The 27,741-nt window shown below is 39.9% G+C and overlaps 1 protein-coding gene across 2 annotated transcripts in view; it reads left to right on the forward strand.

Moving 5' to 3' along the window:
- Positions 1–324: 324 nt before the first annotated feature.
- YES1 (YES proto-oncogene 1, Src family tyrosine kinase) overlaps positions 325–27,741 on the forward strand; it is a 51,057-nt gene continuing 23,640 nt past the window's right edge. Inside the window, exon 1 of one of the 2 annotated variants that reach the window (XM_039548646.1) lies at positions 325–661. The gene's annotated coding sequence lies outside the window, so the exon portion shown is untranslated. Of the gene's footprint in view, positions 662–12,592; positions 12,683–27,741 lie in introns of those variants that run through there. The other variant, XM_010396364.4, reaches the window with a different exon arrangement.

Genomic DNA, 27,741 nt, shown 5'->3' on the forward strand with positions numbered 1-27,741 from the left:
GCGCCACGCCGAAGGGCTCCGCTGCTGGAACGTTTCAGGTTCAGCTTCTCTGCCAAGAGAGGCTTGCCGAGCTCACCAGCCCAGCACGGCGGGCGGAGCAGCTCCCCCGGATCTACCCCGACGAGGGTCCCTGCAACCCAAGCCCGGGAGTAGGCGGCCGCGCTGGGGCGAGCCACGGGGCAGGGCAAGCCCCGGCTCCCTCCCCGCCGCCCCCGCGCCACCCCGCACGCCTCCACCATGTTGTTTCGGTGCGCGGGGCGGCGCGGAGGAGGGACCGCCGCCGCCTGCCCGGCTCCGCGGGGGCCGCCCGGCTCCTCCCCGCGGCCTCCGGTTCGGGCGTGGAGGCGCTGCCCCGGCCGGGAGGCGCGGCGATCCCGGTCCGGAGCGCATGGAGGGAAGCACGGTGCGGAGGAGGGGCCGCGGTGCCCGCCGGAGATCCCGGCCGTAGGGGCGGGGTGTCTCCTCCTCCTCCTCCTCCCGCAGCGAGGCTCCAGCTCCCCGCACGCACCGGAGCGCTCGGCTCCCTCCTCCTCGTCCCTCCTCCCTCCCCCTCCTCCCCGCTTCCCTCCCCGGGTCGCCGCGGCTCCGGGAGGAGCGGGGGGGCCCCCGCTTCCTTCCCTCCCCCCCTCCTTCTCCCACCCGCCACGCCGAGGAGAGGCAGGTGAGGCCCCGGCCGCGTCCCTGCTCCGCCGCCCCACGGGAACGGCGGCCGCGATGGCGGCGGCGATGGAGGCGCTAGGCCCCGGCCGCCCTGCCCCCGGCCTCGCCCCGCCGCCGCGCCCCGGGGCGGGGGGCGTCCCGCACCCCTGGCCCCTTCTCCTCTGCAGAAACTTTCTCGGCAACTTTCTCCCGGGCCCGAGCCCCTGCCCGTGGGGCCGAGGGGTCGGGCGGGCGGGAGCCGGGCTGGGCTGGGCGGGCTGCGTGGGGCGGGCTGCGGGGAGTAAGTTTGTGGGGGGAGGGCCCCGTGACCTCTCCTTGGCCCGGTTCCCCCCGCGGCCCCTTCCCGCCGGGCTGCCGCGGGCGCTGCGGGGCGGCTGCTCGTCCCCCGGCGGTGGCGGCGTTCACCGCCCGGGCTGGTGCTCGGCGTGAGCTGCTCCCGGCGCCGCTCCCGGTGCGGGGCCGGAGGATGTAAAAGGGCAACGTTCGGGAGTCGCCTGTAGCTTGGCCTGCGTGCTTTTATTTTCTAATAATTTTTCTAACACATCCCCCCCTTCCTTCCCCCCCTCCCCCCCCCCCATCCCCGCCCCACTGTTCTAGTTTATATCCCTTTATCGAGCTTGGGACACGACTGCTTAACATTTCTGAGTTATTAATTTAAATGTTCAATCATCACACTTCATTAAGGCTCCTTGTCTTCCTCACGGTTAAAATAAAATGTATTGGACACACACAGGCCCCTGTTCCTGCGGACTCTGCACGTAACTTTCTGCTCTGTGTGGACCTGCAGGTTTGATGTGCTTAAAGTTGTGTGCTCAGGCCAAGGGCTAGTGTGATGACTTCTCCAATATTCAGTATTACAAATATGTGAAGTTTATGATACGGTTATTTATTATATTAATATATGGGGTTCTAGGTTTCTTGCATGCATGTGGGTATGGTCCACTTGGCACTGGGAAAAGTAGGACAGAAATATTGCTGAAGCTCATGTTGTTAAGGTGTATTCAGATGTACCTGCTGGATTTAACCCTAGGCAGAGGCCGGTCATGAATTAAAAATTAGATGTTTGGGTTTTCTTAAAGTGGCAGAATGTTCCAAAACCAGTTTTGAAACTTGGAGTATGTTGACAAAGAAAGTGTATTGGTTTGCAGTTAATAATTCATAGACAGCTGAATGATATTTCAGGCAAATTTTGCAAGTGAAATTGATCTTTAGGCAGGAGGGCCAGATGCAAAAGTTTACTTCAGACCTTGAAGAGGGATAGCATTGCCTTGTCAGTCACCTTTGCAGTATCTCTGTTGGTAGGTGGTACAGTTCAGCCATAACCATGTTTTTGTAGGCTTCATGGAAGTAAGAACCTTTCCTTTCCAAACAACAAAACCTTGCCCTTCCACTCTTGTTTCTGATGTCTGGCTGTAAATTTAGCTATAGGAGCTTCCTGTTGAGCATAGGCATAGAGTGGAGACTGTGTGTATTTTGCACAGCCAGGGTGTTGTGGTTAATTTTGGGACAAGGTAGCATCTGTGATGGGAACAGAGACAGCAGCATGGGCACTCTGCTTGTGCGGAATTACAAAGAAAAAGATCCAGTGATACCAGCTGTGACAGTAGTTAGTAGCAGGAATTGCCAGTAATTAATTATTCCATGTGCTTTGTTAGCTTTATTTCCTTAGCAGGTGCGGCTCAAATAGAACTGTAATCTCTGTGTGCCTTCAGTCCCTCTAGTAACTCTTCTGGCTCTTAGCTGATTTCAAATAAATTTGGCAGCAGAGGTCTCCCAGGTGAGCAGTTTCTAGAAAATTTGTGAAAGTAAGGAAGCCAGGTAGAGCGGAGCTCTTAACCTGCACGCCAGGAGTTCATGGCAACGCTTACCTCAGGCTGGAAATTGATGCAGGAAATGGGGCCTCCCTGTTTTTGCTGCTTGCAGAGCTACTAGTTATTTAATACCTCAACCCCAGTACCATTCCATCTGGAATGAGAGTGGTGAGCCCAAGGCAGGTTTAGTCTATATTCTGTATTATAAAGAGAGGTTTTCAGGGAAATATTTGTTACTCAACAACAGTTCTTTGGCTACGAAACTAATGAATGGAATTGAAAGTATACTTAAATTGTTGCATTATTTTGAAATAGCTGGAAAAATACTTAATACATTTTTGGTGTGCTGCATACTGTGTAACAGAATTATTTAAAAACTTCACAATTTTTAGGGGTTTTTATCAATATTTGTGCAACAGAGCAGAGAACTATTCTTCTGCACTAAAGAAATGCTCTTCATTTTGAGCTTTGTGCACTTCTGCGGCTCCTGAAGAGTGAAATCGTCACTCTGTTTGGTCTGATAAATCATGGCCGTCATGTGACAGCGATGCGAAAGTCTGCAGTGTGGCACATGTCAGATTATGTGGTCAAAGTTTACTTTATGAACAAACTGGCTGCATGGTTTTACTTTTCCATATGTGCTGCCTGTGGACAAAAGCTGTGTATTTTCAGTAGATAATTCCTTAGTTAAAAGAAATACGTTCTTTCATCCATATTCCCTACTTGCATCCAACTGTTTTGCCACATGCTTTGATCACAGTTTGAGTAAGATACCTTGATGTTAATTTAAAAATTGGTGTCAGTACTAACACAAAAACGACTTTAGGAATGTGTCCTTATTCTGCTGTGTTGCATCAAGCAGCCTTTTTCAGGTAGGACACCTTCTGTGTGTACATACACAGCCTGTGGTTTCTGTGAAGTCCTCCTGAAAGGTTTCAGGCTTCTAGTACTGAAAGTCCTGTGTCTGTTGATGGAACAGATTGATCCATGGGGGAGAACTGCAGTTTTTCTAACTACTGTAGCAGAATAGGTTAATTTTTGTCCTGGAGGAACCACCTCCAAATACAAGTAAATAACTCAGTCTCAGGATTTATTTCATTTTGTTCTCCTTGAGAGTGCCAGTAGGAGGCTGTTTTATAGTGATGGATTTTATGATATGGCAACCACTTTTTTTAATAATTTTTTAAAATATGAACTGCTTTACAGTTGCCATATGGGAACTTCTTTCAATCATTACAGTCCCTGGCTGCATTCGCACCAGTGATTAGAGCTGTAGGGTTCCAGATTGTATCACCAAGTGCCAGGTTTCAAAGGTAAACCTGGACAACATGCCATGTGTATGCTGAGTTTAGTAGGGAAGAAGTCATATTGAAAAGATGCTGTCAACTAATTGTAGGACAAGTTTAATTTTAGGTTATAAGAGGTCGTTCTTACTGCCTTTTCCACTTATGGGAGTTTATCATTGATGCCAGTGCATCAGAACAGAAACTGGCACCAAAGTAAGTTATTGAAATGAGTGGGACTGCCCCCTTAGGTAAAGTTAACATGCACGGCTGATTGCAGGATCAGAGATCAAGATGACAGTAATGTTAATGCTAGAAATTGAGTAAGTAAACACTATCACTTATGCATGAGTTTTCTTCTCTTTAGATTTAACCACATATTGTTTGAAAATGTAAAGGATACCTGGAAATAGGATGGGAAATGCTCTCTGTTGTCATTTTGGGTTGGCACCGCATAGAGCACTGGGTTTCATGCTGTGTCCCATAAGTCAGTGGACCAAAGCCATGCACAGCTGAAATCAAGCCCTTGAGCTGGACTTGTAGCTAGCCCTGGCTTGCATCCGAGCCCCACAGCTCAGTGGAATACTGCTGTAGACATCATCACTAGCTGTGTTTAAGGCTGTGTTGACTGTTGTGGCCAAGAGTGGGGTTTTGTTTTGATTTTTCTTGACTGTAGTATTAGGTAATGTTATAGAGCATGGTTGGAGAATGCTGAGGAAGTAAAACCTCAGACTGGAATAATTTGTATTTTAGCTTCTTGAACACTCTTAGTTGTTGTGTAGGGAAATAGATAACTTTTTTTGCTAACTTGGCTGTATTTTATCTTAGTATTTTTGGAAGGCAAATGCTTTTATAGTAGTGTTACATGAGATTCTAATAAGTATCAATATTGACTGCACCTATATCTTAAATGTTTATGTAAATTTTGAATTCTGATAGTGCTACTGAACATCACATAATTTGTCTTTCGAGTTCAGGGAGATGAAAAGCTTCTATGGCTTAAGATGTTTCTGTGGCTTTCTTCACACCAGAAGTCTAGAGGAGTCTGGGAAAACTAAATGATTCTTCAGCAGTGATGAACCCTTTTAGCTCAAATTTTAGGGTTAGCTAGACCAGGCTTATAACAATACCTTTATTTAATTCCATTGACAGTGAAGTTGAGAGTTGAGTAAACACACCCACATCAGTAAATCTTTGTAGATCAGGGCCTCTAACTTTGTTTTGGAGAAACTTTCAGGAGAGTTTTATGGCATTAATCAGACATTTAAACTCAGTCTTCGTATTGGAGGAGTTTGATTTAGTAGGGTTAATTTCCTTTGCACATGCCCAAAGCACTTTCTAGTGTTGCAAAACCGAGGCAGTAATAGTGTTTTATTCATGATGTGAATTATGGAGTATAAGTGCAGTCAGGTCTCAGGTGTGCTTCCCAGGACTGACAGCCCTGTAGCAAAGAAGGGTCAGAATGGAGGATGGTATTCCTGTACCACATGTTTGCCCATAGTTCAGGCAAACGTTTTGGTGGTACATGCAAACTTCGGAAATAAAATAAAGTATCTGGGCTAAAGGTTTTGAAATTTTCAACCCTACCTAATGGCCTCCCAATTGTAAGAAAAGGCAGTGCTTGTGGGAGGTATTTAAAGAGTAATTAGAGGGTGCTATGGATCTCTTGTGTATTGCTATTGTGTAGCATTATAACTGTTTTGGCAGTCAGCCAGGAAAGGGAGACTTAAAACAAATTAATAGTGAATAATCCAGTTTTAAGAAGTTATTTTAAGTGTGGTTAGATAACAACATTAATATTTATGCTTAAAATGTGGCAAAGATAAAACAGGTCTCAGTTGTTATGTGTATCTTCTTGCTTTTCAAGAACATTTTATTGGAAACTAAAATCATGACTGACACTTGTAAACACAGAAGAGAAGAAAATCCCTCCAAAGTCCTTCTCTTTCTTTACATACTCCTCCTTTTTCTGGTTGATTTTTACCAGCTCATCTTGTTCAACATAAATACTTTATTTTGCCAGTGATAGTACCCCAAAGTCCAGAAGCTAAAAGACTGCACCAAGGGTAGCATGGCCACAGGCTCTTCTGGCTCCTAGGCTCCCTTTTTACCATCCAGTATTGCCCAGCATTTCAGATGGTAGTGAACTTCTGGTCTGACTCAGAGGTGTTTTGGGCTTGATGGACTTCTGGTCTAATTCATAAAAACTGTCCTTTCAGTAGGCTTAGCTTAACACGTGCCTCACAGATGAAAACACTTTTAAGGTTTTGGTCAAAGTATGCTTCACTGAAAAATGAATATAGAATTAATGTCTAGAAAATATTCTTGTTTTCAAAGCACACATTTATCTGAAACTAGCATTTGTTTGCCAGACTTAGGGAAGAAAACATTATCAAAGCTGAGGTTGAGGGAGGAAATTTTAAAATAAACACAAAAGTTCTGTATTTCATTGTAAAGTGTTTAAAACAAATCACCAAGATTAGTCATACATCTTTTTAGTTCTCTTGTATCTCCTTTCTTCGCCTTGATTTTGATCTGTTTTTCTGGAGGTTTGAAGTTTGAGATAAAAACCTTACATTACTGATTCCCAAACTGAGGTCTTCAGAAGAATATTAACAGAAAAAATGTGTAGTGCTTCAGTTAGAAGTTGATCAGAATTAGCCTGTGAGAAACACAGAATTAAGTGTGACATTTAGCTCTGAACTTTGCATAAAATAGGGGTCTCCAAACATCTTAAAAATTACAGATCTGCACCAAACCTAGTAGCAAAGTTTCCATTTTAAAAATCTGTAAAGACACGGCATTTGTATTCATGTGAGGACTAAGCAAGGGTGAGATGAAATGGGAGGAAAGCTTACGGTGATAAAAGCAAGTGGTTTGTGTCCTTCCTCCTGTACCTTCTTGAGCTGAAAACAGAACATGCCAGCAGAACATTTTGCGACTTCTGGTGTTTTGTTGATAGCTAGTATTTGGTGTTTGTGACCAGCTCTGATTACAGTAGTTCAGTTGAAATACTCCTCATTTCCTTGGAGCTGTGAACTTGCAGCGATGCTCTGATGAAGCTGTGAACGTGCTTAGTAATACATCTTATGAGCTTGTAGGTAATGTCTCCTAACAGGAGATCCTGCAATACTTCAGTGACAGGTGAACCTGAAAATACAGATTTTTGTTTTCTTTTTCCTAATGCAAATTTATGCATTTAAGTTCCACATTAAGAGACCATTCTCTGCTTTGTGTGATGACTACCCCAGGTGAGTTGTGTATCATTCTTGTAAGAAGGCTGTCCCTTACTGTATGGGGACGGAAGACATGTATTTTTATTGATCGTTTGGGGTTTTTTATCCTAAATCTGAACAGAGCTTCTCTTTGATGCACATGTTCTTTAACTAAAGCATACTAAAAGAGCAGTTGTTATAAATCAGACCAGAAGTCTATCTAGGCAAATATCTGTTGTCTTGACTTTTTTTTTTTTTTTTTTTTTTTTTAATCCACTCCATTCAGGATAAATTCTGAATGTCTCAAGTAAAAGTTCTTGGAAGTTTAGTTAGAGGGAAATTTTCAGTATGGGTTCTTTGAGCAACAGATAGCACGTCTGCTTCTGCCTGTCCTAAATAAAAAGTATTCCAGTTTTCTTTCAGCAGTAATATCTTAAAATGTAAGTGTGCTCTCTGGCTTGTGAGACGTGATATATGGGATTTTTGCCAAGGTATATTCCTTGATTTTGTTTTTTTGAGATTCCATCGCCATATATTTTAGAACAGAAATTGCATGAATAGAATGACAAAGTCCTGAAAGCAAAGAGAGGGATGGGTTTGCTTAGCTGATACTGGTGTTAAATATTTGTTTAAAGGACGATTAAAGGTTATAATACTATTGGCCAGATCAGTTTATCCATACCTAACTGAAAAACATTCAATGGGGAGAGAAAAAGAGTGTATTAGTCTCACTGTAGGCAGCCATGTTGAATTCTGTTTTCATAGTAAAGCTAAATATTCTATTCAGGAACACTTACAGCATAGGGCAAAATACTATTCCTTTTGAATACAATTACCCATGAAGAAAAGAGAAGGGAAAACAAGGATATTCCCTGAGTTGTTACTGCTGGTCAGTTGGGGAAATTTTCTTGAGTAGCATTTGTTTTTTTCAAGCCCAAGAAGTAGGCATTGTATTAATGTTCTGTAGTTGGTGGGGAAAAAAAGGGTTATTTGTTTTGGTTTGGTGGGGGTTTTTTGTTGTTTTTCTGTGGCTCTTAAGTGAGAGAGCAAAATTCAAGCACAAAATTCTCAACTTCAGAACACACAAAAATTAAACTCTAACTGTATATGGCTTTAGAGGCTAGGATGCAATAGTAATATGGATACCTTTTTTTTACTTTCAAGTACAATTCTGTACTGTATTTTAAGTAGTTACACACTTAGAACACAATTCATAAATCATAGTGATTGAGGCTATTTAAAGTGATGAGCTTTCAAAATATCTTGCTGAATAGCTGCACATTATGTAATTTGCTAAAGATATCTATCTTCTTTTTCATTTTAGGAATTATTTCTTAGCTTATACACTGTAGAAACCGTAGATCTGATTGATTCAGGCTATCATGATGTACATAAAATGAGACAAGTGTTAGTTTATAGATGAAAAATTATTTCCCTGGAAACGTTTGACTTGTTCATGCATAGTAGGTGTATTTAAATATTCTGGAATTCATTTGCATTGGTTATTAAATCTAGGGCTCTTTGATTACCTCCCCTTCCCTTTCGCTTAGGTCTGACGTACCATCAGAATACTATTTAAATCTGGTGCATACATGGTGAAATCATAGCCAAGTTAATACATGACTTACATTAACAAGCATGACACTTTTATTTTATATGGTTATTTTAAATTACTATTTTACCTCAGATTTACACTTGGGCTTCTTCGGTCTTTTCCCAAAGAAAGAGATTGAGCCTGACCAGTTGGTAAAATATATTGACTCTTACATATTAGGTTTACACTAATCCTGTTAGCTTTTTGCCAGGGGCATGGATTTTACATGCGTATATTTAATGTAATAATAAAGTGTCTTAATAATTCTCTTAAGCTATATATATAATTATTTAAGCAATGAAAGTGCAATTTCTATGCAAGACAATTTGTTTTCTTCCTAGTTTGCATTCAGTGGTATTTGAATGGAAATTTTGATTGAAATGCATATAAATAACCAGTGTTACATTTTAAAGTACAAGTTAATGTGTTGCTTCTTAGATAAGGCTATAGAGGGCAATAATTCTGGTGCAAACCACATTTTGTTTTAAATCTGATAGATTTATTTGCAAAAGGGAATATTAGCTTTAGTTTGTGAATAATTTTTGGTGACCACAACCTATAAGGCATTAGAATGGATAGATCTCATACCTTGAAGGTTTTGTTTTCTTTGAAAATAGAAACAAAAAAAAAATCTCTCCTCTGTCATTTAACTTTGTCTTCCCCAGATGTTTCTAAGATTCTAGTCAACCAGTATCTACATAATATTGAGGGGTGGAATATTCTTTACACTTGCAACAGCTTATGTTACTTTAGATATTTGGGTATTCAAATTCTGATTTCAGGTGGTTAGGAATGAGCTCTGCCAGTCTGGTGATTTAAATTTGTTTTAAGTTTTGGTAGCTAACAATGTAATTTGAATATTTTTTTAAATTCAGTATAGGTTATCTTAAAAATAAATCTGTGTCTTTATAGAAATTTCAGTTTAAAAAAATTATTTCTTTCTCCACTTTAAATATTTAAAAAATCCCATCAGAAGGGTAACTTAGTATTATAACTATGTATGACATGGTCAGTCAGCATATTACTTAATTTGGCTTCATAAGTCTGTTGTACTTTACTTTTGCTGTTATACAGATAGTTAGAAGTAAACATTGTTTACTGCATTATGTGCAGTACAGTGTAGCCAGGTAACCAGGCAGTCTATGTGATGGAATCAAATCATATTTAGGCCAACAGAGAAACCTGCAAAAACTTCTGAGCCAGTGGATTGATCACAGCCTGAGATGTTCTTGAGGAAACCCTGAGCGCTCTGATGGAAAATTTGAAAACTTTGCAAGTGTTACTGCTGCAGGATTTCTACAGCTTGGAAGCCATGCCAATTAACTGTTGCTTCTCTTAAAGTATTTCCTAGATTTGATGGATTTTGACTTTTCCCTTGAGCTCCCCTGAAACTGAAAGCCAAAGCAGATGCAGATAGTACAGTTTTACAGCCAGAATATCTGAGTGGGATCATTCCCTTTTAAAACATTGCCATGTAGAATAACTTCTCACATGCTTTAAACTGAAATGGAAATTAGACTTTTTTTCACTTGAGAAAGATTTGTTGCAGGGTAGTTTGTTTGTTTGTGGCAGTTTTTTGGCTAATTAGGAACTGGAAAATCTGAACCTCTTTTTATTCACAGATATTTTAGCATTGCTATTCTAGGATGTGATCCTTTTTCACACTGAAGTCAAGTGCAAAATTCCCCTTGACTTCAGGGAGAGCTGGATTAGCTTTACACAAAAGGACTAAATTGTCCTCTGGGATAAGTGGAGGCAACTCTATTGAAGTAGACTTCATTAGAGTATAAAATGAAGACAAAAAAAGTGTTGCTTGCCTTAACAGGCAGTGAAATTGGATCTAGCTCAAACAGCTAGACTAATTTAGCAGTTGAATCAAAGATTTTTTCCCTTTTTCAATTAGATAGTACAGTTATATTAGTTCACTGCATTGAGCAGTGAATAACACGTGTCACTTAACATTGACTACAAATATTTTTCAGAAACTAGAATCTCTTTATAAACTTTTTTGTCTGTGCAGCCTAAGAATTATCATGAGAAAACAAACACTTGGTAAACTGTCAGCAAACTTTGGAGCAGTTTATCCTTAAGTAGATGAAAGGAATCTGTTTGAATTGCTGTTTAATCTAGTAGGCTTTACATGACAAGTTTTGTGACGTTTGGGGAGCCTTGTTTGTATTTTCTGCCTCGGGCTGGCATCCTGAGTGGCTTTATGTAGTCTTACTGAGGTGAGAAGAGGGTAATTCATTTACACCAAAAATTGGTCTGGATGTTATCCCATGTGTTTGGTGGTGGTGTCCGGCGTTATCCTGTTGAGTTCCACAGTAGACAGTAGTGCCTTTGGCATCTTTCACTAATGCTTTACACAACAGTATCTGCATTGTGTACACAAATGATGAAGTAATCATACTTGACAAATGAGCTCAAATGTAGTGATTTGATTACTTACGTAATACTCTGCTATACTTCTTGTAAAATCTATCATTTGCACTCTTGCGTATCAAGTTTTTCTTTCAGTGCTTCTGGTGTCTGTTGGAATCATGAATTAATTCAACTGCCTGTGTGATTATTATGACCTAAGCACTTTCTGTATGGCTTTCTTGTACTTTATCCTTGAAATTTCACAAGGGGAAGGGGGATGGGAATATTGTAATCTCCTTAGAATAATTTGAGAATGAGCCTTTAAATGCTGCCCTGCATTTCTTTGGTAACATTTCAGAGGTGAAATAAAATCCCCTCTCTAGGAAGCTTCACAGAGCTCTTAGCTGTTTAGCATACATAGCTGTGGAAAAAAAAAACCCTCCACAAATAACTGTTGTTGCAATATTTAGCTGGTATTAAGGGGTTAAGTAGTAAACTGAAATTCTCTGAAACACTTGAGATGCTAAATTTACAAAACACGACATAAGAACTGTTTTAAGATTAGTCATAGTTAGGAAGCTTATTGAAGCACTGGCATCTTCCTGGACACATCCTGTACTTTTGTGTCTTCAGCCTGCTTCATCTATTCACAGTCCTAACTGCTTTTTGGTTTTTAGAAACTCTTGCTGCAATTTCTTTGTGACTAAGGCGCATTGTCAGTCAGTCCGGTCCTCCCCATGCCAGCCAACTGCCCCCTTAATGCAGCAATTCACTTGAATAAATAGTGCTCATACTTTAAGGAGACAATTGCCTACCAGAGAGAGTGCCAAGTTGATTTAACTTTGTAGGGGTGTGAAAGAGTTTTTAAATGGGTGCTGTCAACTAGCATTGGCCCAGAGCATCAGCTGCTTGAAAATTGTTATAATCTGATTTGGATTATGTCAAAATTTGTTTCAAATATTTTAGTCAATCACTGGGCTGCAGAGAGCATTAGTACCCCAGAAGTGGTTGTCAGACAATTGTCCATGGTCTGTCGGAACTACAGCAGACGTGTCCTGGCCAAACGTACAACACGGCTTTTAAAATGGACTCCTTTTTGGCAGTACATCACTAAATTGGTGAAAGAATACAGGATTCATGTTGTAATCTGCTCTTCCAGTTCCATTTAATGCCACAGCATGTGTTTGAAACACTTAGTTGGATGTATAATACAGTGTAAAACCACAACTGTAGCCTGTCATTACTGCAGTGCTTACAGAGTTGAGCTACCATTTAGCCAAGCCAGCTACTGGATTATCCATTACCTGGAATTGTTTAAAAGTGGACAGAATTTATGAAAATTGCATCGCTTCTTTGCTGGCCAAAATGTTTTGATGCATCTTTAGTTTTAGTGGAGATTGAAAGGATGCTTACCTTCTAAGTACACCATCACTTGAGTGCAGAGGGTTTAGTGCTGTGCTTTCTTTCATCCCTGAGTGTAAGGATGGACCTTTTCTAAGCATAGTTTGAGTCTGAGATTTCTTCACTGCACTTCTGAAGGGAAGAGAGAAGGTGAAAAATGTTAAGAAAAAAGCATGTGGAGAAGATGCTCCCTGAAATTTCTGATGTTTCTGTTTCAGGGAGGCCAGGAAATCTGAGAAAAGAAGTTATTTCTGTCAAAAGCCTGACAAAATATGGCTATTATCCTAAATGTGTAGAAAGGATGCTGTTAACAAAATACTCAGTTTAAAGGAGAGAAAATTTCTTACGGGCATGGTGGTAAGTAGTGAGTGTATTTGGGGGCAGGGAGGAGGGTGTTTTCCTTGCTTCTCTGAGGTCATTAGGCCATTACAGCTGCAACAACATTGCTACTAGTTTACATACATTTGTGGAGAAAAAAAGAAGCATTGTTATTTCAGTGCCTGGCTGGAATAAGTAGTTTGTTAAGCAGTGCTGTGAGATTGTTAGTTGTTTTAGGGACATTTCCATTAGTAGACGTGCAGCTATTAGTAAGTGTATTGTAGACATCCAAAGAAAAAAACCGAAACATAAGCTTAGATTGGAGAAGATGAACAGACGCTAGAATAACTTTCAAAAGTGAAAGACAAGCTGTTGATTTGGATCTGTCAACATAGCATGGAGAAGAAATCATGTTCAACCACCTTGTGTGATGAGATTGCTGGGTAGATGAGAGCAGAGCAGTGAACATTGTTTATGTTGACTTCAGTGAGGTTTTCAGTGCGGTCTCCCATAGCATCCTTATAAACAAACCAATGAAGTGCACGCCAGGTGGGTGAACAGTGAAAGTGACTGGAAACTGTCTGACCTGATGGGCTCAAAGGGTTGGCATCAGTGGCACAATGTCTCAAGTGGCTGAAAAGCTGGTGGCCGGTCACTAGCAGTGTACCCTGGGGCTCAGTACCAGAGCCAGTCCTGTTTAACACCTTTGTTACTGACCTGGGGGTCACACAGAGGTACACCCTCAGCAAGCTTGTAGGATGAGCTGACAGACCAAAGAGGGTTGTGCTGACATCCAGAGGGACATCGACAGAGGAATTGTCTGATGGGAACCTCCAGAAGTTCAGTAAAAGGAAATTCAGTGATCCTGGGGAGGAACAGCTCCAGGTTCCAGTCTGTGGTAGGGTCCAATCAGCTGAAAAGAAAGTGCAGAAAAGGGCACAGGGATCCTGGTGGGAAAGATGTATGTGAGCCATCAATGTACACTTGCAACAAAGAAGGTCAGAAGTGTTCTGGATGCATTAGGAAAAGTTACCAACAGATCAAGGTAGTGATCCTTTCCCCGTACTCTGCGCTGATAAGGCCCCACTTCAAGTGCTGTGTGCTTCTGGGCTCCCCAGTACAAGAGAGACATAGCCAGACTGGAGAGAGTCCAACAAAGGGCCACTAAGATGACTAAGGCTCTGGAGAATTTCTCTTATGAGGAGAAGCTGAGAAAGCTAGGATTGCTCAGCCTGGAGAGGAGAATGCTCGGGAGCACCCTATGTGTGTAAATAACCTAATGGGGTGGAATAAAGAAGACAGAGCCAGGCTGCTCTCAGTAGTTTCCACTGATGGCACAAAGTAATGGGCACAAATTTTAATACAGGAAATTCTATTTAAACATAAAAAAAAAAGGAGGTTTTTTTTATGGTAGGGGTGATAGATCGCTGAAACAGGTGGTCCAAAAAAATGTTGTGGATTCTCCATCCTTGGCAAGAACTCAAAACCCAGCTGGACACAGCCCTGAGCAACTTGCTGTCATTGACATGCTTTGAGCAGGGGGGTTGGGGTAGGCATCCTCCAGATGTCCCTTCCAGTTTCAGCTGTTCTGTGATTTTCATTGAATGATTTAAGAGGGCCAAAACAATAAGTGTGGCAGTTGAAATTAAACAAAATACAGGTGTTGAAAAGGCAGAATATTTTTGTTTGTTTTTGCAGACAAATTTGTTTGTTCCTCCCAGCTTTCTTATGCCAGTTTGGGAAGAGGGGAGAAAACTCTCTTCAACTGCATTGTTCTCTTGCTTGTCTTAGCCTTCTGCTATTAATATCAAGGCTGTGTATGGCTTTATTGTCAGCTGTGTCCTCTCACTCCTGCAGCAGTAGCAGTGAGACTACTGTTAACTTTCCTGCTGCCTGGAAGACTGGGCAGCACCAGAAGCTTTAAGACAAGGAAATGTTTTCATCTCATATTTGGAAAGGTGTTTTTTTCAACATCTATAATTAGGGTAATTTTTTTTTTCTTCTTAGTGCTGTAAAAACATAGGATGTGAACACTGTGCTTGCTCCAATGGTCTTTTTACCAATCTTGATAATATGGCTTTTTTAATCTTCTCCCTCCGTTTGACTTAAACAGACTGAATTGACGAATCTGTGCTGCTCTTCCGCTGGTATTAGAACTACAAGCTTCTATTAGACTCATGGAAAATACAAAGGTGAAAAAGGAGCTGGAGCAGTTGCATGTGGATTTAAACACACTGTTAGGTTTAACCTTAACATCCTGCCAGTAGAAATACAGTCACAATGAATCTAGCATTTGAGCCTGCACCACAGAAAAGCACTTGATCAGTTTGTAAGACTAATTTTCAACTCTTTGTCTTTGGACTTGTGAGTTAAAAGAGATGAAAGTTGGCACTGTGTTGAAGAAAAATTGTGTGAATTTAAACCTGAAACTTAGATGGTACTTAAAAACTTTGTGTTATAAAACTGCAACTTCACACAATTGATGAGCCTAAAAATACTTGTGCACATTGTTTTAGTCCATATCTCAAGTTGCCTGCTTATTGGTTGTAATTTCTACAGAAGTTCTCAATTCCAGAAAGATGTTAAAAGTTTTACTTCTCTTTGAATGCTGTCTCATTTGCAAATGAATAACTGTCTTCACAAGCTTATTTGTGTTTTCTGGTAATTAGGACAGCTATTACATAGTTGAATGGCTACTGCTGCACAGGAACATATATTTATGGAAGTATTATTTACAGACTGGAAAGATAAGAGAGGCTTTTTGATGCAATCAAATGTTTGTAGTATTACTGTTACAGTAAATCTTTATCATGTACTGATCTTCCTAAAGATAATGCTTAAACCTTCTGTGAAAAAATGAAAACCACTTTCATGTCTTTAGAGAGGCCTGCTTTGCATTTAGAAGTGCAGCTTTCCAAACAGCAAGCAAGCAAGGATCATTGTATTGTAGACAGTGAGCAACAAATACGACACCTAAGATAGCTTTAGCTAAGATATAAATTCATGTGTGTGTGATCTATAGTGTCCTAATCTGTATGTGACACTACTTGGAAAAAAGGCTTCAGGACAGATCTGGGGAACTACAGATTACTAAGCCTGACATCTGTTCCAAGTAAATCAGTCAAAATAATAATAATGAAAGCAACGTGGATAAACATGATGTATTGAGGAAGAGTTAAGACCTTGCTGTGAAGGGATGTCATGTTTTGCAAACTCGCTGGAGGTTTTTTGAAGGCAAGTACATAAATAAAGATCTGACAGAAGGAATTTCCTTGGATGTCCAACAAGCATTTGACTAGGACATCCACCAAAGAATTTTGAAGAAACTAAGCAGCCACAGGATAGTGGGAAAGGATTTTATGTGGCTAAATTAATGACTAAAATGTAAGAGGAAAAGTTGGTAGTGAATAGAGTATAGCGGAGCTCCAGGTAACAATTGTCCAGGGTTATGTTAACAGAGCATGTTCAAGTTAATAAGGTGTATAGAAGAAAAGTGAGCTCACAGACTTCACTGATGGGTAGCAGATGCAAAGGCAGACCCTAGCATTACACAGGGACTCAACATTGCTCAGCAACCAGACATTAAAATGGCAGATGAAATTTCTCATAAATTGCTTCATGTGTTCTATTTGGAGTTGGGGAGGAACAAGCTTGCCTTCTCATCTAAAAAGTTGAGCTCAAAGCTGACTACTGCCACTAGAAATGGTTAGGAAAGAAAGGGAGAATAATGATTATAACTTTTAAGAAATTTAATCATCTTACACAGTTTTGCCCTGCTTACACCTAGCCCTGTAATCACCACAAAAAGAACGTAGTTGAAGTTTTAAGGAAGAGAAAATCTGAAATATGGAACAATTTCTGTAAGAGGAGCAGCATGAATTTGTTAAGGTAGAAAAGGTGACCAGAAAGTGGTGTGACAGAATCCTGTTAAGTGTTCAGCAACCAATGGGACAAAAATAGGGGGTGTTTATTCACTGTCTATTTTAGTGCACACACACTAAGAGGTATCTAATGAAAATAGCAGCTGATGAATTGAAAACAGACAAAAGGAGGTGGTTCCCAACAGAACGTGTAATTAAGCTATAGAATTTCTTGCCCCAGGAATTTAAGGAGTCTAAACATTACATCAGTGGAGAGGGAAACTGCTGTTTTGTGGAAGAATCATCAAATACCTACCTATTCTTGTTCAGGAAATCCTGCTTCTGCAAACTGTTGGGGGATCAAGGAATATTCTGGGGAAGCATTGCTATGTAGTTATTGTATTCTTACATGCTTCGTTCTTGGCTGCTGTTAGTGAGAGGATATTGGAATGGACGCGGACCTCTGGATCTTGCTAAGTACAGCCATTACTTTGTTTCAAAACCTGCCCCTTTTTTATTTCTCTGCTACCAGTTTTCTGTAATCCTTTCTAGCAGTAGCGCTCAAACTTTGGCCCACACTGGGATACTAAGATATTTAAGGGGTGTTTTAGGGCCTCTGGTTACATATTCTTTTCTTTGCGAGACCTGGTGCGTGCCACCAAAATATAAAATCTCCAAAATCTAAAATCTGATCGTATTCAGACCAGGGATAGGACTGCAGGTACGTGTCAGTGAATGGCTTAATTTCATAAGACTTTTTCCTCTTACTGGTGCATAGTACATTTTGGTCATGTAGTGGATGTTCTAAGGAAGAGGTGGTTTTGAGTGTGTAGAGGTTGAACAAATGCATGGCCTGGGCTGAATGTAGGCAGATTATTTCTGCTTTCCCTTCTGACTCTTTTGCAGTGATTTTGTATTGCACTTCCTCCTCCAGACATGCTTATTGATAAAAATATACTTCTCTGTGTCTCTAATGACTACTGAAATAATCAAGAGACCTCTCTACTTGTAAATTAAGAAGTAATATTGTGTTGAACAGCAGTATTCTATATGAGACTCTTCACACTATTTGAAACGAGAGACTGCTATTTAGTATAGCTGCCCTGTTCCTTTTGTGAAGGTGACAGCTCTGCAAATAACAGGTTTTAATTGTTTGGTTCAATCATAATAGATTATTTTGATTTAGTAGTATACTTTAGTCTGTCACTGATTGTTGAATCCTTAGTTCCTGCTTTCTGTAGAAATATTTTTGAAGTTTAGGCTGAGGTTAAGGAATTAGTAGACTTTTTGTAAAGTATTTTCATCCAGTTACACATCTTTTTCTGAGGATGTGAACTTCTTGATAGCTTTCCTTATGTGGTTGCATTATTTTAAAATATTTATTTCATATTCAAAGATGTCAAGATTTGTACAAAGATGTCAGAAGCATGTGTGGTTTTATCTGAAAGGTGTGCTTATTCTTCCATGAACAGACATCTATTTGTTGTGCAGGGGGAAAATAATGAATGCTAATATTTACATACAACTTAAGCTAATTCCAGTTGCTTATTTGTGGCAGTGCTGCTTCTCACCCTGTTGAAAGACAACTTTTCTAGCCTGATTTTTTGAGTCAGTGGAAGAAAATGACCATTAGGCATGCCATGCCACTTAAGCTTGTGCGTTAGCTGTCAGGAGACAGGTTGGTGAATGCCAGCTTTGGCTGCCTATACATGAGCTGGTTCTGTAGGCTCCCGTTATAGTCAGTAGAGAGAAATAAGAACTTTCACTGCATGATTCATCTCACCCCCAGATGGATGTCTAAATTTGGAAGATGAATTCCACCTGAAGTCCATTACCAAATATAAATGTCATTAGTTAAACTAGGAATTATTTTAAAAGGACACTAGTTTGACTGGCACAGCAGCTGAGTAGAAGTCTTTTGTTTTCTTCCATGAATTGTGTTTCAGAGATTTAAAATCAGCACTCTGTAGCCTGTTTCATATTTTGTATTGTTTGGAGCTGCTCTGCCTTTACAGCAGGTTTGAAAGTTAACAAGTGGGATATATTCACATTGCTTAATTTCCAAGTATCTAACTCTGCCAGGCTATCTGGCTCTTCCTGACAACCGGTTTGATTGCTGGGGTGAGGGGATGACAACAGGGTTATATGCCCTGCTCTTCTCGTTATGCTAGTCCCTAGTGTCAGAAAGATGTCTTTCTGCTCTAAAGTTTCTGCTCAATGTTAGGAATTAAAAAAAAAATATTTCAGTGTCCTCAAAATCACTGCTCCTCTACAGGAGCCTGTGTCTCTACAATGGTTATAAACAAAGTCTCTGTGAGGTGATCCAGCCTTCAAATATTCAGGTACAAAAGGTAGGCAGTGCAGATACCTTTTTTGTTCGTTGGAACAGACACTTGGAATGACTGGTATCCTTTTAAAGTACTTTTCATGCTGTGCCATGCTCACATACACACAACCCCCCCCGCTCCTTTATTTTTCCTGTTTATAGGTCTTGATTCCTGTCACAGGCAATCTCCTATTTTTTTCTTTTTTTTTTTCCCTTTTGGATACTCTGCTTTTTATGTCATGATTTGTGGCAGCTTGTACTGATCAATCTGATCCTGCCATCAGATTCTGTCCTGATGCTTGAATCAAAAATAAGAAATTACTACAATCCAATTGCTATTGTACCACTTCTGTTTTTCTGTACCATTTATTATACTTATGTTCAGTTATATATCGAGGATGGTAGAGTTCTGTCAGGGTGTTTTTTTTTTTTTTTGTATTGAAATGAGTATTTTTTATTTTTTTTTCTTTAGTTCCTACATCAGCCTGAACATTCTATAAAAGTAGTTTGGGGTTACAAAATAATTCACAAGAACATTTGAGGTTATGTATATAATGGAAAACTGTATCCTTTGAACATTTTACTCTGCCAGATACAATCATGGTGGGGCAAGCAGTTCCTCACTAGGAGCTATGGGGAAATCAGTGGTTGGAAACTTGGACCCAAAAGGTTATTGGGGTTCCTAACTGGGAGAACTGGATGTTGTACAGATACTGTGTGGGCTCGTTACTTGTACTGACAAGGATGTAAAGCAGTTCTCAACTCTCTTAACAAAAATAACAAAAGTCAGAAGTAATAGCTATGTCAGGCTATGGAAAGATATGAGGGCAGGTAAAACACATCATGAGCCCTTAGCACTAGCAGAGAATTTATCAAATAAAAATTGCCAGGCACTTTTAGAAAAAAAAAATCTTCCCTCAAAGAGGGGACATAAAAAAACCCCATTAGTCTACTGGTTGGGAGTGGCTGGATAATTCTCCCCATTCCTAGCCTGGCAGTTTAATGCTGGGTGTTATATGAGCAGAAAATGCAAACCTGTCAGCTTGTGTGATAAGGAGCAATTGCTGAGCTCTCCATTTGATGTCAAATAGGACTTTGCTTGGGGACAATATAGCTTCTTCCTGTTGAGTTACAGCCAGTACTTGGTAGAAATATGAAGTGCTTCTTCTTCCGTGTAGACAGTTCCAAAGGAGTAACTCCCTTCTGTGTATTTCTCCTTTCTTCTTACTGTGTATTTGGGGTTTAGTGTTGTATTGTGCAGATCTTACCTTAGAGCAGTCACCAATGAACTGTGCCATTCCTTTGTGGCTGCAGGTACAGGAATTTACCTCTAATTCTGCTCAGGCTCAGTTATCCCTCTTAGTAGTACTCTGTGAATAGCAGTAGGTTCTGGCAGGCAGTCCACAGATTGCTCCAAACAGCTGAGCCCATTTTTCAGCAGATTGATTTTGTGTTTAGTCTAAAGACAGTGTTCAAAAATATGCAAAATTGATTCTTAAAGCTAACCTGTGGAATGATAGTATTGCTTTGCTTCCTGCTTTCCTGCATTGCTGGAAAGATGACATTTAGAAGTATTAAGTTTATAAAGCTGGTAAGGACTTAAAGAATTTTGGAAGTTTAGGAGCTTAGCAAAGAAATCCCATTTCTGCTGTGTAGGGATGACATGTAGCTTTCTCTCAGATACATCTTCCTATTTGAACTTATGAGAAATACAGGTTTTTACATATCTCTAAACCATCAGTATAAGAAGAACCAAAACACTGAAATGAGTAAGAAAACTACATAAAAGGACTTAAAATACATCTCCCCCACCTTCCAGGAGAGACATAGAATAATGACAAGACTGTTTTCTTTTTCTTGTTTTATGGTGACATGATAAAATGGAATTATTTTAAATGCTTGTATTTTTTATTTTGTTTTCAATAAATACTTGGGTTTATTGAAATTTTCGGAGGCTGTCAAATCTGCAGCAAGGCGGTTTTAATTTAAGCTGTTTTAATCATGCTGCTTATTTTTGAAGATCAGCAGTTCTGTCATTGAAATATCTCTATCAGGCAACATTAATTCTTTTCAAATAGTGTAAATTTGTTGTTTCCCTATTACTCATGACTGCAATCCTTCTGACCTGTGACCAAAATTTTAAAAACTCACGCAGGTTAGTGAGGAGTAAGTTGTTTGATGTGCATGCTTCTGCTAAATCCCTAACATCTTCCCTCCACCATTCAATTTAACATTTAATTGAAATGGAAATTGTCCTCCTTTTGGCAATACTTCTGAGTCAGAAGAATATTGCTACAAGCCTTGCTTACTGGTTAGGAACAAGAAAATTTGTTACTAAACAGCAGTTACTTAGCCTGAAGAGAATCCTTAAACATGCATTGTGTCCTGCTAAAACAAGGTACCAGAGTGATTGAGAACACAAAATGGCCAAGGCTTTTACTTACTTATTTAGAAGAGCATTGCCTGAACTGGTCAATAAAAACTGAATGGTGTCTTTGTGCTGTGGTGTATCCTTTTGGGAGTGAACAGTATTTACCTACATGAAATGTGTCAAAACTATTTTCTATTGCTCTTTGATTATTAGTGGTCTGTTTCTCTTTTAAAGATAATTTACAGCCCTCTAGTTGTTGTTCCAGCATCCCTTCACTCTCCTTTACTACCCTTCTCTCATCTATTACTGTTTTATTTGGTATCCTGTACCATGGCTAAAACTTACCAAATTTATCTGTTGTGTTCACTTTGCTCATGTTCAGAGAGTAGAGACTGATGATGTATTTTACATGTTGTTGGGTAGTTCACGCTTGGAACATCTAAATTAGAGGGAAGGCCCATTGACTAATATGGAAAACCTTTTAAAAAGAGAAACAGAAAACTGATGTCATCTCTAAAATGTCTTTAGAAGATGTTTGAAGACTTCAACTTTTTTTTTTTTGAGCTGTATGTTGATACATACAGGAAATACTAAGATGGTTTCCCTTTGTTTCACTCCGTCAAATAAGAACACTCTCAGGAAAAGTGTCTTTGACATCTTTTGCAGAAATGCTTTTATGCACTGTGTTTAAAGCCCTTTCAGCAATTTTAAGTGGTAGAGGGAAAATCAGCAGAAGGTGAGTCGAAACAGGAGCGAACAAGGAACGGCAAGCAAACGCTGTGTAGTTTCATGTTACAGGCCATCATTGCAGGCTTGGTGTACTTGGTACAAGTCACTAATTGCTAGTCTGGAGCTGGAAAGGGTTGAGTATTTTGATCCCGTAAGCAAATGAAACAACGTGAATGTAAGGGAAGGTAGTACCCTAGTTTTAGAAAGCAAAGAATGAATATTCTTTTTTTTTCAGTAGCAAGTTTTTGAAATGACTAGTGAAATGCCCACATTTGGAACAAAACTTTTCTGTTGGAGACAGAGGATACACCTACTTTGCAGGAACCAACCCTTGTTTAGGACAAGTGGCTCTACAGCCTACAAATAAGCCAGTCCTGCTTACGAAGACAGGAAGAATGTGAGTGCTTGCTTTCCTGTGGCGGTGTGCTTGCTGAGGTGCAGCAGAAATCTCTTCGTCCTGCAGAAGCAGATGAACTTGAAAGGTAGAACTGCTGCATAACTGAGATCCATGCACATTGCAAAACACAGGTGCTTGCAGGGCAGATGATGAACAAGGTGATGGAGTGTTGGAGATAATAGTAAGAAATGCTGGGTAGGGTAATGGTGAGACTCTTACCGTGTCCTGTTGTGTCCACTTTCAGATGAGTGGGAGACTTTCAAATTTTTTTTTTCCAAATTTGTCTCACAGCTCCAGGATTGGAGTTATCTGGATTAACTGAGAGTCATGCCTGTTTAATACAGAAAAATTATTATTGTACTTTTAGCAAGAGGTACGTGCACCATGCTTTCAGGATGTGGATATTTCTGTTCAAGAGCAGTGCTGAAAAAGACCTAAGAATCCTAAGGCTGCTGTTCAAATAAATACTAAAGATCTCAAGTGGGCCCAGGGATCATTATAATTTTCCACAAGGTCAAGTGCAAGGTCCTGCTCCTGGATCAGGGAAATCCCCAGTAGCAACAGAGACTGGAGGAATTAATTGAGAGCAGCCCTGCAAAGAAGAACATAGATATTGGTGGATGAAAAATTGAACATGAGATGACCGTATTCTTGCCAGCATCAGAAGAAGTGTGGCCAGTAGGTCAGGGGGGGTGATTCTGCCCCTCTGCTCTGGTCTGGTGAGACCCCACCTGGAGTGCTGCATCCAGCTCTGGGGCCCCAAACATAAGAACAGTGTAAAAAGAGTTGGAGCAGGTCCAGAGGAGACCACGAAGATGCAGAAGGCTGGGGCACCTCTGCTATGAGGACAGGCTGAGAGAGTTCAGATTGTTCAGTCTGGAGTGGCTCCAGGAAGAGTTATTGTGGACTTGTGAGTGTATAAATGGAGCATGTAAGAAGCGTGGAGAGAGACTTTTATCAGGGCCTGTAGTGACAGACCAAGGTTTTAAACTGAAAGACGGTAGCATGGTACCAGATACAAGTAAGAAGTCTTTCCGGATGAGGATGGTGAGACAGTGTAACAAATTGCTCAGAGTTGTTGTGGATGCCTCATCCCTGGAAGTGTTCATGGCCAAGTTGCATGGGGCCCACACAACCTGAAAGATATCCCTGCTCAAGGTCATGTGGGCCGGAACTAGGTGATCTTTGAAGATCCTTTCCAATCCAAAACATTCAGTGATTAAGTGAAAAAAGGATTAAGGAATATCCCCTGCCTTGGATGCCATGTCTCTTCCTCGTGATCACTGTTAATGGGAGGTTCTGAAAAAACTGAGGGGTCTTGGAGAAAATGAGGTGATTGAGTGACTGAAGAGTCACTTAATAGACTGGAGTCTAGTGGACTGCATGAGTCTTGTCAAAGGGAAGGTCTAAGATAGCTGTGATCTTTCTTATACAGGAAACAGGAACAGGGTAGTGGTAAGGCTCCAAGGCAAAGGTGTTTTCTGGGTGTTGGCACTAAACTCAGATGGGATGTGAGGCATGTACTTTTAGTGGTTACTGTATTCAAAATTTCAAATTAGGACTTGTCCAGACTGTGGGTGAACTTTCCATAACAGTCACTTCAAATGAGTTTGAGCATGTGTGTACATTCAAGACCATAAAAGGAAAAATTAATTTAGGGCAGCCCTATGGCCTCTATTGTGCAAGATGCCTGACTAGCTAATTAAGATAATTTATCCTGGTCTTCTTGCCTATGAATGCTGTTATATATGTCAGTAGAGAAACAATAGAACTGCAGTAATGATAGCTATGAGGGTAATAATTCTTGTTTAGTTAGAACATCATCCAGCCTTCCTTTTCATAAGGTTGTTATTTCGCACGTATCATTTGTTTGTTTGTTTGTTTAATTTTGAATTTCTTTACAATTTAATTGTACTTTTTACTTTTTTTATGTACAAAGGAAAAACACAAGCTATTGATTCATGAAGAACAATGTATATGTGTGTTTGTAATTGTTTATACATACTTTTACTTTTTGTGTTAGTCCAAAGGTTGATATTTTCCAGCTGTCTTCTTGAAATCCTGTAGTTCAGCAAAGAGCTAATTGTTGCAGGAGGTCTGGGTATATGGTCCTTGAATAAATGAGCTGCAACATTTTGTCAGTAATTGGACTTAAATACTTTAATTAGTGATTTTTCTTAACATGGTAATCATGTCAAGTATATCAGGATAAAATAGCATTGAGAAGAAAGAATAATTTACTTTCAGCTTCAGGTGAAGTTTGGCAAAGAGTAGATGGGAAATTCATGTCTGCAAAGCAGGAATGTGCAAATGTAATGTACAGTGTATCAAACACACAGCAAATAAATAATGTCTTAAGTTCCACAAGATTCCTTATCTGTGACCTTGTGCTATAATTTGGGTGGATTGGTGTTTCATTGATTGATCTCTTTAAGTTGCTGCAACGGTTCCTTTCCTTTATATTTCTAAGTTGACTAATGAACTTGAAAGAGGATTCTTGCTAATACTGAATTCCTCTGTCATCTTAAAATATGCCCAGCTGAGATGATGAAAATGATTCATAAGAATTTCAGTATCTCTGAGTTTCTGGGAGCTTGCAAATGTTGTAGTCCATTTTTCATATGTAGTTCATAGTTGAACATTGAAAGAAATTGCTTCTTAAATTGTCTTTTCAGAACAAAAATGCTGCAATTTGTTCTTCTACCATGAAGTTTTATGTCGCTTTTTCTGTAAGGCAGATGTGTCTTGGGAAGGTATTTTGCATGCTTCATGCTGTGAGACCTGGAAAGCAATGTTAGTTTACTTTAGTAAACAAAATTTTAAAGTGGCTTAATAAATAACTTTTGGATACTTCTTTTTATTTTTAATATACTTAAATAGAATGGCTGAAAACTGAGTGTATGAAAACGGTCTATGATACCAGGCATAGGTTTGTTGTTTTCAAAATAGAATTCAATGAAAACAAAATATTTCTATTTATAAATTGATTCCTACATCCTGTTTGAAATATCCTAGATATCTTTGACAAGGTATGACATGCCTTAGTATCTGAAACAATCTTTTGGAAACATACCAGACTTTTAGCTTTTAAGATACTTGTAATTATTTGCAAATTAATAAAAATAGCCATTACACTATTAAAAAAACCCCATCATAATTGTCCTTTTATGCATTTACTTATTGACTATGTACTTAAATGTTCAAGACAATGGAGCAACAGTAATATTGTCTAGACAATATATTGGTTGTTTTGTCTGTGGTATCATCTGTTATCAGAGAAAATGTCTTTGTGTGGTAAGGGCTTGAAATTGTATAGCTAGACATTGTAACTCTAAATTTTAAAAATGGTCTTATGTATATGTATTATATATCTCATCACATAAAACTATTTTCGCAATTCTGATATTTTAGTTAGTCTCTCCCTTGTGATCTTGACTACTGGAATAAAGAAAATTAATCAATCAGTGTTAACGTTATTTTGCATCATCTGCCTTAGGTTTGTCAGCAGGTTTTTTGTTGGATGTAGAAAAGCACAAATTATTTTTCACCCTTTCTGAACGTGAAAGATATGTTGACTTCACTCAAAATTCAGAATACATCCTGAAAACAAACTTTATCTAGAAGCTCTATTAAGCAGTTGATAGAGGGTTCAAAATTTTATTTTAACTCTTTAAGTTTGACGTATTTTCTCTGCTTTGGAAGTTAGAAGCAGCTCCGTCTGGATGTCAGTGAGGTACCCCCAGCTAGCCTCTGTGCCTGCTGCAGGCGGGTTTGGGGTGTTAGGTATTTTCTTTGTTTGCTTGGGGCTTTTCCCCACCCAGCAACTTCTTTCTTTTGTGCTTTCCATTGTCTTGCACACAAGTTAGGCAGCATCCATCTGAAGCAGAGATTGCTCATGTGAGCAGCTGGAAGACAAGGAGGTTGACGATGGGAGTGTGCTTTTTCAGATGCTTGAGCAGTTTGGATGAGGAAGCCTTGTCCTGGTGTATCAGACTAAAAGTCAGGCCACTACAGTTGCACTTGTAATATCTTAGTCCTGGTCTTGGCTGTAGCATTCATCCCCTGTGGGTTTTCCTAAGCTGTGTCTAGATAGGAATGTTTGCAACGTTTAAGTCAATGCCATTATAGTAATAACTACTTTTATTTTCTTGGATAAGATTATTCTGACTTAAACCAGTTAGTGTAAAACAATTCAAGTGAAGACATACTGGAATGCAAATCCTGTGCAGATGTTGCATCAACATAAGTACATTAGTTTAAATTTATAAGCTGGGACATACCTATTGAAGTTTTCTTCAGGTAGCTGAAGAAAATTAATCTTTAATCTTTATCTGTATGGAATTTCTGAGATACAGATTGGTGGAGGTCAGAGCAGTCTTCACTAATCCTGCTTCTCTTGTTCCAAGGCATCTCCTGCTGATGGCTCTTTATAAAAAGAGAGAGCCTTATTTTTTGTTACAGTTCAGACCTGTGGTGAAGGTAGAACTCCTGGTTAGAGGCAAAGGCCACTGTTGAAGACAGAATAATGAACTAGGTGGTCTTTGACTAGAAGCATGTTTAAAATTACAGTAGGCTTGCTTTCTTCCACCTCTAGTCTGTCATTCTTGGCCACTCCCTAGTCTGATTGGAAAAGCCATCTTTTCCTGCATATAACATCTGATCAAAGAAAACCTACTGTCCTAGATAATGTAGGTGAAACTGACTGTAAATAAGTAGTAATTTATGAGTATGTTTTGCAGAGCCAGCCACATATCATCCATGACATGGTCATTGTCTCCAGTATGCTCCTAGAGCCTTTGCCTGTCTTTAAAGTGAAAGACACTTTAAAGGTACACAAATCTTTAACTTTACAGATTCAGCTGTCCAGGTACAGAGTGAGTGGGAGGAGATCGTACATGTTTGGCCCAGATGAAAGGAAGAATGTAACTGAGAGGGAAAATATAAGTGTTCACATGTCTCCTAACTTTTCTTCTCTGATAATCCTTAATTCCACTTTTGTTCTTAGAACTTTAGGTTGCCATAGTCAATTTTTTCTTCAGCTTTGTAACCTGGCATCCAAAGGGACTTTGCAGTTGGATTGTTAGGGCCTGTTGTGCACTGGTATGAGAGTTGTACCACCTGCTGGGGCAGTTCCATCTTCTACCTGTTCCAACAAGGACAGTAGGTGTTTCTTCAGTAGAGGAGCCTTTGTCTGGGACGATCCAAATGGGAGGACTGTAAATCCTTAAGACTCCTGCATAGATACGGTGTTCAAAGTCTGATACATCTGAGGAAATCTCCCATGTCTAAGCCATTCAAACCTCAGAGGAGACAAACTTCCATCGAACTTCTTCCATTCCAAAAAAAAGTCAGGAAATCAGGGAAGGACATGAAGGATTGAAAGACCTTATTCTTTTAGCAATTTCTGCTTATCCT

The sequence above is a fragment of the Corvus cornix genome, chromosome 2, assembly GCF_000738735.6.
Source record: "Corvus cornix cornix isolate S_Up_H32 chromosome 2, ASM73873v5, whole genome shotgun sequence".
NCBI classification, from domain to species: Eukaryota; Metazoa; Chordata; class Aves; order Passeriformes; family Corvidae; genus Corvus; species Corvus cornix.